Source organism: Aulonocara stuartgranti (assembly GCF_965226115.1).
Source record: "Aulonocara stuartgranti genome assembly, chromosome: 11".
NCBI lineage: Eukaryota > Metazoa > Chordata > Actinopteri > Cichliformes > Cichlidae > Aulonocara > Aulonocara stuartgranti.
The window spans coordinates 19,439,489-19,453,567 of record NC_138947.1 but is presented as its reverse complement, the minus strand read 5'-3'; positions in this window follow the sequence as shown (position 1 = coordinate 19,453,567).

Below are 14,079 nucleotides of genomic sequence, written 5' to 3'. Positions count from 1 at the left end.
CTGCAGTTTTGGGTTGTTGGACTTTGTTCCATTATAATCCACAGAAGATGCCGGTGCCTTTTAAAACCTTTATACATATTTGTCTTTCGTAACTGTGTGAGTTTCCAGTTCACAAACAACACACTTGATTTGACCTATGTTTGCGTTGCCCCCTTTCCCACTCACGTTGATTTGGTTTAAAGCGCTCAAAAGTGAATAAGGAGCTGGACTCACTCTTCAAAACAGACACACAAGTCTAAAAAAAGTATACAAGTAGCACCATGTTTCAGATAGAACAACAAGATTACTGTCCTGATATCTCTAATAAGAGATTAGATGTGGCAAAAAAAAACACCATTGCAACTCCAAATGTGTTGGTCCTCATGTTATTCTTAACCCTTCTACTCTTTTATCAGCTGGAGGTTTCTGAGCTGTCTCCAGAGACAAAGCATTACCCACAGATGCTATAAACAGGAAACAGCAGCGCTCTCTGGGTTTGTCTCATTGGAGTAAGGCAACCTCATTTGGGAGAATGAGTGACACAACCCAGAACACACAAACCAAAGGTCCTAAGTATCTATTACGTATCAGGCTTTATTTACTACTTGACACCTTAATCCTCCACTTGTTGACATGGCGAGTGGAAATTTACTCATGAGAGCATCGATCTAGCCTGAAAAAGTAATGGGATTCAGAAAGGAAATGCACATGGATGGGAGAAATACTTCATTGTTGCACTGAAAGCATGTGAAAGAGAGGAATTCTAGAGGAAATTTTGTGAATCACGATTACTGGAAAATAAGGAATTTATGCTTTTACTTCACTTCCTTGTGAATTTCAGGCAGCATGAGTTTTATTATCTTTTGACTCTCAGGACAATAACCCGAGTAAAAACAATGTCTATTAATCAGCAGGAAATGTTTCCTTGAAAGGTTACAAGTGTTTTTGGAAACCTGTGGAAAGTTGCTTCACGGATCACAATAATGTGCTTCGTTTGAATTATTTGTCCATGCCTCTCTTACAAACCCTAACTCTTCAGCCTCTATGACTTGAACAAACGCACGCCCACATTACAGATGAGGCTCATCCGAGTGGGAGTCTAACCTGACTGACTTGCAGCTGTGTCAGCAGGAAAACAAAAAAAAAAAGGAGAAAGAAAGGAGGCAGGGGACTGAGAAGAGATAAGAAGAGGGTGTTTGTGTTGTCCCGCCCCTTCCTTCAGTCCCTGGTGTTCTGCTTGACACATGTTGAATGTGTCTGGTCTTCATAATGCTTAGGTGTTTGATTGAATCAAGCCCTCCTCTGTCTTTGTATCTGCACTTTGTTCTGTAATGACTGAGTCAGCATATGCAGGTTACCGCTAATGGAGCCGATGGGAATGATCAAGTGCTCATAACTGACAGACGCCTGTCGACCTGATTTGAGACGGACTTTAGGACTGTCAGTCATCGGTAGATTTGAGACTCTGATATGTGAAGGGGGAAAGTTTGCTTGAGTGCATTCTTCCACAAACAAAAAGTAGGACAGCATGTTAAACACGCTGTAAATTTCTTAATAACTACTGATATTAAATCAACTTTAGAGATATGTAAGTGTCACACAGTGGAAATTTGTATTTATCTTGTATATTGTTTTTATTCTGATTTTTAGTGTTTATTTATGAGTGTTTTATTTGCATGGTTTTATTCTGTTTCTATTGCATGGTTTTTAGTGTTTTATGTGACATGGTTGTTATCCACTGTGGACTGGCTGCACATGGGACAAATTAGCTGATAGGGACCACCTGCTGAGGCAGGGGTGTGTCCAGAGGTGGCCTATCAGCTGTGTAAAGACCTTTTAAAAACAGGCTAGCTGGGCACTGAAAGAGAGAGGCCCCAGACTGGAAGGTTAATGCGAGATGGCCAGTGTGATGCGGCGACCAAGTCCTGACCTCATGGAACGGCAACAGTAAGAGACAACGCGTGTGATTGGCAGCAGGGCAGAGGTTTACCTCTGCCTGCATTTGTGAGTAGGGTCTCTACTGTTGTTTACTGGGTGCAGCTGGATTGGGAGAGGGTCACCATGGCCATGAGCCAGGGCCGCTTCTGGGACCATTGTTCTGGCCCCTATTTGTTATGTTGCAGGACACCGACGCAAGGGGAGCTGTGGCGGTGGTCGCATCATGGATTCGGGTGCAGAACGCAAGCCGGGCTGGGAAGTGATGGGCCAGCGGAAGGACAAGAAGATGGGTGGCTCTTTCTTGTCTGCTGAAGACGGGGCTGGCCTGGACTCTGCTCTAAAGGAGGAATTCCTGGCCTGCTGATGGACCCATAATGAACATGTGGCCTAATTATAGCAAGGGGGGGGTTTAGTGAATGTAGAAAATGGTAGTTTTACGGGTTTTAGAATTGTTTTTAGTAGAGAGCAAACATTTTATTATGTACATTTTAAGGGTGTTTTATTTGTGCTCCCTGGCCTAGTAATAAACTGTTTCTGATCAGACCTGCTTCCTCTCTGTGCCCGTGGTATCTGACTTGCTTGCTCCCCCTTGTATTTTAAAGAATCTTTCTTTTTAGCGTGACATTCTGGCGCGACCGCTTTAGTGTCCGCCGCGTGTTACATAAGCCCTGCAGTAGACTGGCGTCTGTCTAAGGTTTACCACACCTATTACCTAATGACAGCTTGGATGAGCTGTTTTTAGGTAAGAGTGTGAAGTATGAAGATGTAATCAAAGTTGTTTACATCTTTATAGTTAATGCGATGTGTGATATTTCTTCATCAAACTTTGCACATTAGTAATCATTTTTCTCTCACCAAATAAAGCAGCAAATACCAAAAATGCAGTTTCTCTTGTGGCCCCTTGGTGGCTGGCAGATAATCTGAACCTCTGAGGCGCTGATGATTCTTGAAGTAGCTTTAGGAAGATTATTAAAAGCCCAAGGATTCTTTGCTTTGGTGAGTGAAATTCTAGTATTTTATTAATCTGTGACTTGGCAGAAAATATCAGGTATCTGTGTTGCAACCATACAGATTAACCCATTTTAGGTCAAATGTTTAGGTCAAACTACCATAACTTTTAAACAAATAAATCAATAAATTCTAACTGTTTCTAGAAGCAGCAACTTTTTACTTTCACTGTCTGCGCCTCTGTTCCCATTACTTCCTGTTTTATTTTGGTAGTCTCCTGTCTGTGTGCACCATGTTTTGCTTTGCTTCTCTTACTTTGAAGGCACCATGTCTCATGTGTTACGTTTAGCTTTGCGTCCTCGTTGTGTGTAATTTGCCCCAGCTGCATTCCCCATGAGTTTCCTGTCGTGTTTCCCTGTGTATTTAAGCCTTTTGTTTTCTTCTGTCCAGCGTCGTGATCTCCCTCCTGGCTGTGTGTCTCTCCCTGTATTCAGATTCTTAGGTTTTCCAGTTTAATTTAACATCACCTTTTCCCAACAAATAAAGCTGTGTGTTTGAGTTCACATCTCGCCTTTGAGTCTGCATTTAGGTCCTATTCTGCCTCCGCTACACAGCTGACCTGTGACAAAAACGTTGTAAAACACCTTTCTAATGCCAGTGACAGATTAAACAAACGAAAAAGACCCCTACTAATTAGTGGTTTGATAATATTGAATCAATTGCACTTTGCTGTTTGACAGAAGCTATGAAATTGTACTGTGAAACTGCTTAAACTGCAAAGCAAAACAGAAGACTGCAGCCAACCAAAGCCAATCAAAATTACTGACATGCCAGAAATGCATCCATCAGGCAATTAAGTTAAACACTGTAAAACTCTGCATCAAAGAACAAGGAACGTTGCAGCGATTAGGCTTTAATTTTAACTAAAACATTAAAAGGGTACATTTGTTGTTCTGCTAAAATCAAACTCTCGTTGAGATTTTACATACGACAATCAAGAAAATCAAGATATGTAAATGACAAAACATAAACACAGCATTTGCTGAAGTGGAAACATTATTAAAGTGCTCACTCTGGCAAACGAGGAGAAACTGAGCCTGCTCCTACACAGACTCCCACTTTGTGCACTAATTTTATATCTGGTGGTGTTAGACTGTGCTAGGTGGAGGCTTTTGTTACATTCAGCCGAGCAGTAATGTGAGGACAACACATGAACCCAAATAAACCCCAGAAGCTTCCGTGGAAGATTTATCCTTTAATAACATACACTTATATAAAAGACATGAAATTTCATGCTGGTAAATTATTCAGGTAACCTATTAAATAAGCTTTGTAACAGGGTGGAAAAATCAACAAATTACTGATTAATAATATATCAAAGCAGTTGTTATTTATCTACTTTTACTTTATCTACTTTTACTGTGTCAAGTTTGATTCGTTGAGTGGCCAATAAAAGCACTCTGAGCAGCTTCAAATATTTACTGATTGTAAATTCTGTAAAACGCTGCTTTGACACATACACAGCAGGTCTACTTATAACTTTAATGGCCACGTATGTAATGTGGTGCTATGTTAGTTAAAGGGTTTGAGTTGGAGAGATTCAGCTTTGGCGAGAGCTCAGTAAAGCATGTTATGCACACTGGAGTGATCTTAGTTTGAACATTATCGTATTAGAGAAGCATCTTTGGATAGAAATACATGACATTCGTGTGTGTCGGTTATCCTTTTTCTAACACAAACACAGAACTGTAAATGTGCATATTATGTGCACATTTGTGTTACCGTGCAATATAATGAAGATCACATGCATACCCACCAAGGAACACACACATGCACACACGCCACATCAGACAATCCCCTTGTTCTCTTCGATATTAGGGGCTGCGGTTCCCAAATAAGCATCATGACATGTTTCTTTGTTTCTCTGCCCCATCCCCCCTTTTTTTCTTACAGTCGCTAGTGTGGGGAAACTCAACCAACTCCACTTTTTGCTCCTATTCCAAAAGAACAACAATTGTTAGTTGTTTTCTGCCATCTTTCTTTCTTGTCTCTGTAAACCAAACACAAGACAATGGCTCATTCAGAAAAGGCCCTGTGAGTGTGGTCAAGTCAAAAGAAGGGTTTCAGTGTTAGTGCAGCAGTGATTGGACACATCTGGATGGCCTGGATTTTGCTAAACATTATGTTTTTTATACTCCAGATTCCAACAGTTTGTTTTAAGGCTTAGCACTTTACACAAGCTATACCTTTAAGGTTCTGGTTTATTAATCATCTACTTTCCCTGTCCAGACTGAGTCACCTGTAGGCATTCCAGCCACAAGTCTATTTCTTCGCCCTTTAATCTAACATTTCCCCCCTTTATTTTTTGTTTTTGCACCAGACTAAGTTCCTGTTGTTTCCACATAGAAGTGTGTAGCAAATTACATCTTCACTTGGAATCCATCAGTGGGCGGGGCTGATTACAGAGAACTGTTTGTCTACTGTATTGTTCCCATGGTTGCCGAAGTGTCTGACTCTTCAGTGGGCATTGTTAGTGGCTGTGACTCAGATGGAAACCCAGCACAATGTTGTTTTAGAAGCTTTATCATGTGTGACTGTAGCACTTGATGTGGTTGATGGTTAAATCTGCTGTAGTATGGGGCTCCGCGTGTTTTGTGGTCTTGTTTTTTTGTCTTGTTAGATGATGCTGAGCTGAGCTGCCAGATCCCCCCGAAGCATCTCTGTATTACCATTTAAAAGGAGAAAGCAAGAAACATTATATGCTATAGGCCACAAAAAACAGGCTAAGTTTAAATTCGGGAGTTTTTGCATCTGGGTATAATTTGCTAATTTTGTAGCTCCCTCAGGAATTAATACTGTCTTCATTTTTTTGATATTTATATCCTTATTTCTGCTCTGCAATCCTTCAGAATTCAGCCTAGTTTATGCCTGTATGCCCTCCCCTCTCTGCTCTTTACACATGGGGCTCTGTGGTTTTGGGTTTGGTCCAGAATACAACTCTGTGGTCAGCCACTACTTAGGAAGACTGAATGAAACAGGAGCTCAGTTTCCCTCTCCTCACAGTAGCACCTACCTAACATGTCATCACATTTATACAGACAGACAAGCATGAGCAAACTGTGGCTGAGTTAGCCCAGAATGAGACATTGGCCTGGAATAGAATGCCCCGGATCCTTGGGGGTTAGAGAAAACAGCTCCCCTGCTCTAATGCAATATTCAAATCGAGCCTGTGTCTGATGTTGCAGTGTGCCCAGCTGCTGCAAAGCTGTCCTTCCTTATCATTGTCCACGCTGAGTCACGCTTCCCACGCAGCCACTGCCTCCACAGCCTCTTGACATTCTTGGTTCTGCTCGAGGGCAGCAGGGGTGAGCACGCATGTGAAAAGACGGGCAAATAGAAATGCATGCACCCATGTGCTTGGAGAGCTGTAGATAAGTAAGAACATGGTCTATACAGCAACACGTGCACATATTTGGACTCGTGCGGTCGTCTGGACAGAGTTAGATGTGTGGTTTTGGAAGATATTCAGTCTACGTGGTCATAACAAGAGTAAAAGTGATGAGCATATAGATCCATGTTTACATTTAAATCAACCTGTGCTTGCTGTTTTTCTCAATCACTTCGATGCACTTTGCACATCGAGAACATCTTTTCTGACCACCATTAATGCGCTTCTCAAAACAGTTAAGGCATTTCTTATAACAGATTCACATGTGCAAAAGATGCTAAAATAATCAAAACACTTTTAACGTGTTCTAAGGAGCTTGGAAAGAGACGTCCCTCAAAGCATTAACGCAAATATGTAATCAGTCAGTTAGATGGCAGCATCTCAGTGCATTTAGACATGCACACATGATAATCTGCTGAATTGAAAGGTGACTTTGAACCTGGCATGGCTGTTGAGGTCAGAGTAATTTTTTTAAACTGTTGATCTACTGGAATTTTCCAGCACAACCATCCCTTTCTAGAAAAAGGTTCAAGAAAAGAGAAGAAAAATATACACAACAATAAATATATTATCAAGTTAGGTTTGCTGTTAACCAAATGTAGGTTACTCATGTTGGATTGCTAGTGATAGTTTTTAAAAGCATTAGTTAATTCATGTGCTGAGACAATGATTTCAGTGTCTCCTTTCAGATCTACCCTCATTGTTATTTCATCAGCATAACAAATTAACCAGAGATAGCTGCAGATGATTTCATTATCACTCTTTTAAGCTCCTCTCCTGGATGGTCAAAAGCCCTAAAAATCACTCTTTATGAATACAATCATTTAAAGTAGCTTTTTTTCCCATGACAATAATCCCTCCATACCATACATGTTCAAACTGGAAAGTGAACAAGAAAGGTTAGTGTACAGGGGCCTCTACATATGGCAATGGAGTTCATATAACACTCTGTACACTCTTAGAAAATTGACGAATTACAATTCTTTGGCTGATTATATTTTTAAACAGTGAATAATGTTAATGATTGTCGGCCATGGAAAGTTTTTTTTTTTTTCTTAGGCCTGTAATGCAGTGAAACCAAAGCTGTGTGTTTCTGAGAATGCTGTGTCATGACCTTGACTGATCTTTCTGGTCATTATATGCTTTCTACAATAAAAACACCACAATCACATTGATATCAGTTCCTGTGTCTGTTACAGTTAAGTGAAATTACATTCACTGTATTTGAATTTTTATTACAGTTACTTCAGCATGGAAGCAACTATTTAGAGCTCTCCTGCTTTTATGCGTCTTATTTGAAATAAATGGACAACATGCATTAATGCTCTGTGGTGATTCCCACATAATAACTGCTCAGGAAGCAGAATTCCGATCTATAGTGAAGTGGACAAAGATAGCCAGGAAGGATGTGGCTTGGCCTATGCTGTGCTGGCTCCTCCTGGCTCTGTCTATGTACTATATATGTTCACATGCAGGGTTACACTATTCCACATTCTCCCTAGCTCATAAAACAAGTCGTCACGTTGTATCAGTGAGTTTATAATTCAGTTTGAGCATGCCCCAATAAGTCCCACAGCTCCCTTAAATAGAAACTTTCAGAGAACTACAATACCTTCCTGCATATTTTATGAACAGCTATATTTTTGTCATTCCTGCACTGAAAATAGGGTAAAGATAAAGTTTGTGGTTCTGTCTGTACAATGAGCTGCTCCTTTTATAGACTTGACGGTCATTGTGTTTGTCTTCATGTGGTTTCAGCACAGGACACAGTGGCAGTGACCTCTGGAGCTGAGTCTTTACAGTGGCACTGTTTAAAACTGAGAACCTTTGCACTGATTAAAGAGGCTGATCGAGCATGGTGGCATATTTAGCAAAGAAACAGTAAATGACAGTTTACATAAGAGGAATGATATTTAGAAAGAAATATATGGTATCATGCTGCAGTGGCCCAAAAACCCAAGTCTGTATATGAGCGAGATACATTCAGTCATAAAAAGTATCATCACTATGTAAATTACAGCCTTTTCTAGCCACTCAGAAAGCATGTCATGTAGGGCAGGACTAAAACCAAATGCCTCTGGGAAAGGAGCGAGTGAAGCCAAGGCATTACACTGCTTTTCTGTGGTATGATACGACATAGCATAAAAAGTGTCCAAAGATATAAAATTTGCTTTTATTCCTGTCGAAGTTTTTGCATTATCAGCAAAAAGTGTTTACTTTACATGTTTACTTCAACTCACTAATTTAGTTCCAATTACAAGCTAACATTTGCAGCAGTACATATGCTAGTGTGTTAAGAAGCTTTAGTATATGCTCAGTCCTACCCAGCATCAGGTATCTAGGTGTTCAGTTGTCTTCTACACTCAGTCTGCATCAAACAACAACCTCAAGGACTGAAAAATGAAACTGAGAGTGACGAGTACTGCAGTTCCTCTAGTGGCGATTTGAGACTGGCCTCATTTACTCCCTGGGATGGAAAATCTTTTGTTTTATAACTCATCCCAATACTGGAATAAGGGGTGTGGCTAATTTAACTCATAGCTGTAACAATTTGGTGTCTACAACATCAAATTGGTGTTTCCAGGATTTTACAGAACGGACCAAAAATGTAGCAGAAGTGGTTGGTCAGAAATATCTGATAAATCTAGAAAACTGATATACAAACCATGATTTTCCAGCTCATGTGTAGCGCTGCATGCTATTGCAGATATATAATGTGAAAAGTGGAGCTTCATAAGAATATAAACACAACATTTTAATGGGCAGTTATTCTGCAAAGTGCTAAAAGTATTTAGAGTTTTTATTTTTACTTTAAGTAAAAATAATAATCTTACTTTAGTAGCTTAATAGTTTTAATAAGTTGTATATTCAAATATACTTAAAGTTCCTAAAGGAAATACTGTGGGTACATGAGTACATTTCCTGGGGGGTGATGGTCCGCCCTTCTAGTCATGCCCCTGGTCTGCCCCTGATCTGCAAGGTCTCGGCTAATTACAGTTACTGAAACTGACCTTTCCACCATGTTTGTTGGGCTTTTAGCAGCATTTTTAATGGAATTATCTGAATATCAAAACCTGACCGCATTTGCGCCACAATAAGTTTGTTCTTCAGTTTAGTGGATAATACTCTAGTATTGTATTACTCTGTTAATTAGCTCTAATTAAAGCAGATGTCTGAACATTGCTGACCAAGGTTTCTGGCATTAGGCGATAAATTATGATTTGTGATACCATATAAAAAACATGGCAACAGCCAACGAGTGGCTTCAAAATGCACATCCAAAACTATATAATGGCTGATGTCACAGTCAATGTTTTATACAGTCTAGGTCTGCATCCCTTTGCATTCCATCAAGACGGCAAGGAAGCATGCTACTGCTGGCTGATCAGTCTTAAACTGGACCTATTAAGATTTCCTGTAACAGTGAGCAAATGTCAGTTTATATCAGACTGTTCTTGTGCTCTGTTTCTGACATTTTTTTTCCTACCCTTAGAGTTTTATGATGAGTTATCCTTTATATTGTTATCTCAAGCACAGAAAGAAGCCCCAGCCACTTGCTGTTCAAACCTTCTGTTTCAAATGGACAGCAAATAAACAGAAAGTTGGCTTGAAGCTAAAATTGCTTTTTTTTCACACAGTGGATGGACTGAGGGCCCAGTATAAGCAAAATAAGCAATGTATCCAACTGTGACTCATGCAAATCTACTCCAGGAGTGTCCAAGATTAAAAATAGGAAGCTGCAAATCAGCATATAAGTAACCCTTGAGGGGGTGAACATTTCAGGAATAGATGAATATAATTTTTTAACTATCCTGCCTTCATGTTTTAGTAACTCGGGCTAAAGTTATAGAAATCATCTGTATTAGAAAAAAAAACTTTTACAGTGTGAAAAATTCATAATGTTCTGAAACATCACGTTGAAGTTTTTAAATCTGCAACAGCACTTTTTTCCCCATTGGGAAATTTACATTCAGATGGGCTGAAGGCAACCCTAGGGCACATCTGCAGCCAATCAGAGCAGCTACCTGCATTTATTTAACACCAAATACATCGTCATGCTCACCTGTGTGAGCAACATAGCCTTTCTAACAATGAAACTACTACAGGTAGCTGCAAAAACAACCATAGAGTAATAGTATGAAATTCACTCTATTATGTCTCTAGACCTCCTACTCACGTTCACTACTCTTAAACTCTCAGAATAGTCAGCACAGTGTGGTCATAATTGCACAGAATAAAAAGCTCCTAGTCCAAATGACTGGTTATTCTATTTAATAATACACGGAAGAAGAATTTCTTGTGGTGGTAAATTATACATGAAAACTCTGGCGGTGAATTACAGAGCCACCATGCAAAGGTACATGCTGAAACAACGCTTTGTGACTGGCAGTAACCAGCTGAGAGGATGATTAGTGTTCATGCTTGGAGATTGTGAGTGCAAAGGTTGAGTTAAATCACTGTTAAACACAAACAAATTTGTGAGTGGAGTGAATATTTTTAAAGAGGAAAACTGACAATATTTATTCGATTAGACAAGGAAAATTAATGCATTTTTTTCTTACACCCTGTGTGTTCATGGTTTTCTCTTTTTCAGCCTTTAGAGCGCTGACGTACTGACAGCTCATATCGGAGCTGGCCTTGGCTCGTGCAGCCGGAGTAAGTGATTTACTACGTGTGTCACTCATCCTTGGCCTTTAAGATGAAGTCATAAGTCTAGCAGATGTTCACAGGCGAAACTGCACTTTGAAATCAGTGTGAGCCCTCTACAGGTCAAGTAAGAAACTCACTTTTATACTCGTGAACAAAACTTCCCTTATAAAATAAACCACAGGCACAAGATGATCCATCTGTATTCCTTAAATTTAACAGGATGCATTATCACTCAATCACCCAGCCTTTATCAAATATGGCAAGTGCATTGTATAAGCAGTGGAATACTTAATTTTGCCGCCTGCTATGAGGTTCAAAGTGGTCCTCTCCCCCATCCCCCCTTTTCTATTCCGGGTGTTACCAGATGTGACCTGAGCAGAATCGCTGACTGAGCGCACCTTTCATGGAAATGAGGTAAGACTTATGATTTGCCCCAGAGCCAAAAGGTCTGCCTAGAACACAAAGATAGGAGCGCTTTGGAAATGTTGAGCTGATAGTGCAGAGCAGAGTCTGCCTCTGGTGCACAGAAACCCTTTTATTAAAACAGTGTGTGGGGGGAAAATACAATGTGATGTTTCTCTTTTTGGGTAAGGCAGCACGCTTCACACCTGAAGTGACATATACCAGTCAGATATGAAGTGCATCTTTGTTTGAAGCATGTCTTCGCTCAGAGATTTTTTCATTGCTTTTCATCACTATTATACATACATCTGTGTACAGTACTGAACATCTGTCTTCACAGACCCCTTATTTATCGGTTTAAACTTACAGAAACATCATTATTCCAATTTCCCCAATTATTTTTCAAGCTCACGCCAATGTATCCTAAGAGTTTTACCTGAAAGCTGTATCTGTATTCCTTGAATGATGTCGCCACCTACAGTCGGACACTTGTACATGCACTGCTTTGCAGAAAATGCTGACATTGGGTTTCTGTGTCATTTGAAGGTGAGTAGAATGAGTCAAAACAGGTTTTTATTTTTAGATAAAACTGTATGATGAAATATATTCTCCATACTGGTAATCACTGAAAGAAGAGAAATGAGTGAGCAGCAGAAGAGGCTAAATAGTTAAGTAATGTTGGAAGGAAGAGGCCGAAGTTGGCCTCTAGTGCAGGGTTGTCAAACTCCAGTCATCGAGACCTACTGTCCTGCAGCTTTTAGATCAGGGGTCCCCAATCCCAGTCCATGAGGGCCGGTGTCCCTGCAGGTTTTAGATGTGTCCTTAATCCATCACAGCTGATTTAAATGGATAAATTACCTTCTCAACATGTCTTGAAGTTCTCCAGAGGCCTGGTAATGAACTAGAATCAGAATACTTTATTGATCCCTGGGGGAAATTATTTTTTGTTACAGTGCTCCATTATAAACCAACATACACCAACATTAAGACAAGACAGACAATACGCTAACTAAGAATAGTACAATATATATATATATATATATACACACACATACATACATACATAAGTCACTCATAAATAAATAGCTGGAAAAGAAACGTGTAATTGTAGCAGTAACCAGTGTGTTAAGTGGATGCGTTGTACAGGGAGATGGCCACAGGCAGGAAAGATTTCCTGTGTCGTTCAGTGGTGCTTTTCGGTAATCTCAGTCTCTCACTGAACGAGCTCCTGTGACTGACCAGCATGTCATGGAGTGGGTGGGAGGTGTTATCCAACATTGTCTTTATCTTGGACAGCATCCGCTTCTCCGACACCACCTTGAGGGAGTCCAGCTCCATCCCCACAACATTACTGGCCTTACGGATTAGTTTATTAAGTCTGTTGGCATATGCAACCCTCAGCCTGCTCCCCCAGCATGCAACAGCAAAGAGGATCACACTGGCCACAACAGACTCATAGAAAATCTGGGATTGGGGACCCCTGTTTTAGATGCAACCTTGTTCCAACACACCTGAACCAAATACATGGCTTGTTACCAGGCCTTCGCCGAACTTGATGGGACGCTGAAGAGGTAATTCAACCATTTGATTCAGCTGTGTTGGAGTACGGATGCATCTAAAAGCTGCAGGACAGTAACCGTCAATGGAGTTGGACACCCCTGCTCTAGTAAATCAACAAAAGATAGTGCCCGAAATTAGAGCTTGACTGGAATTTCAAAGAGAAACAGAGAACAATTAGAATTGCACATGAACAGCAAAATCATTTATGGTATACATGAAGGATTCTTGAAGAAGTGTAATCTGCACGAATAAAATTAAGCAGTATGCCAACTGGTGCTGTTTTAACACCAGTTTCTGTTGTTATGATTTTTTTTTTTTTTTAATTACGTTTATGACATACCACTCAGAGAAACATACAGCACCAAGTCCTCAGTTAATGCGTGTTGTGACTCATCCCACAAGAGATCATTTTGTTTCCTTTACCACAGCAGCACCTACAGGAGCAAAAGCACTCAGGGATGGGGCACTCATGCTGTGTCGAGCTACCAAATCGCTGATGTTTTGAAACACTCCTCCGGACTGTGGTTCCAAACGCACAAGTCACACGTGATCGAGGAGTTTCGGCAGGTAAACCACCTGTCGAAACTCCTCGATCACGTAATGTAGTATGTTTTTTGAACAATGACGGCAGTTCACTTCTAACCGCGAAACATCGTCGTGGTAACTTAAGCTGTGAACCTGCTGTTCCAGGGCAGGGCCCGTAGTTCAACATGCCCAGGGTATCTTTCCGTTATGCGGATTCACTTACTCCAACACCTGCAACCGAATTGCTGATTGTAGAAATTTAAAAATAAATATAAAAAATAGAAACTCAAATAATAAAGCTGACCCTAATTATTTCTTATTGATCGTCAGGGAGACACGAGGACACTTTGACGCCGCTGTCTGCGCACGGAGCTCTCCGAGGGATCTTCCCGGAATGGTGACGCTGTTTTCGGAGAACTGATTGATCAAAAAACGCTGAATTCCTCCCTACTTGTTGATCAGGCTAAACAACCTGCTCCGGAGCAGCTTATTTTCAGCATAAAGAGCACTTTGGCGATGTGCACAGATAAGAATTGAGATACCTGGACAAGGGAAAAGACGAAATATTTCGGTAACGCCAGGGTTAACCCTTGGTTTTGTGCACCACAATGGTGGTTCACCTCTTATCG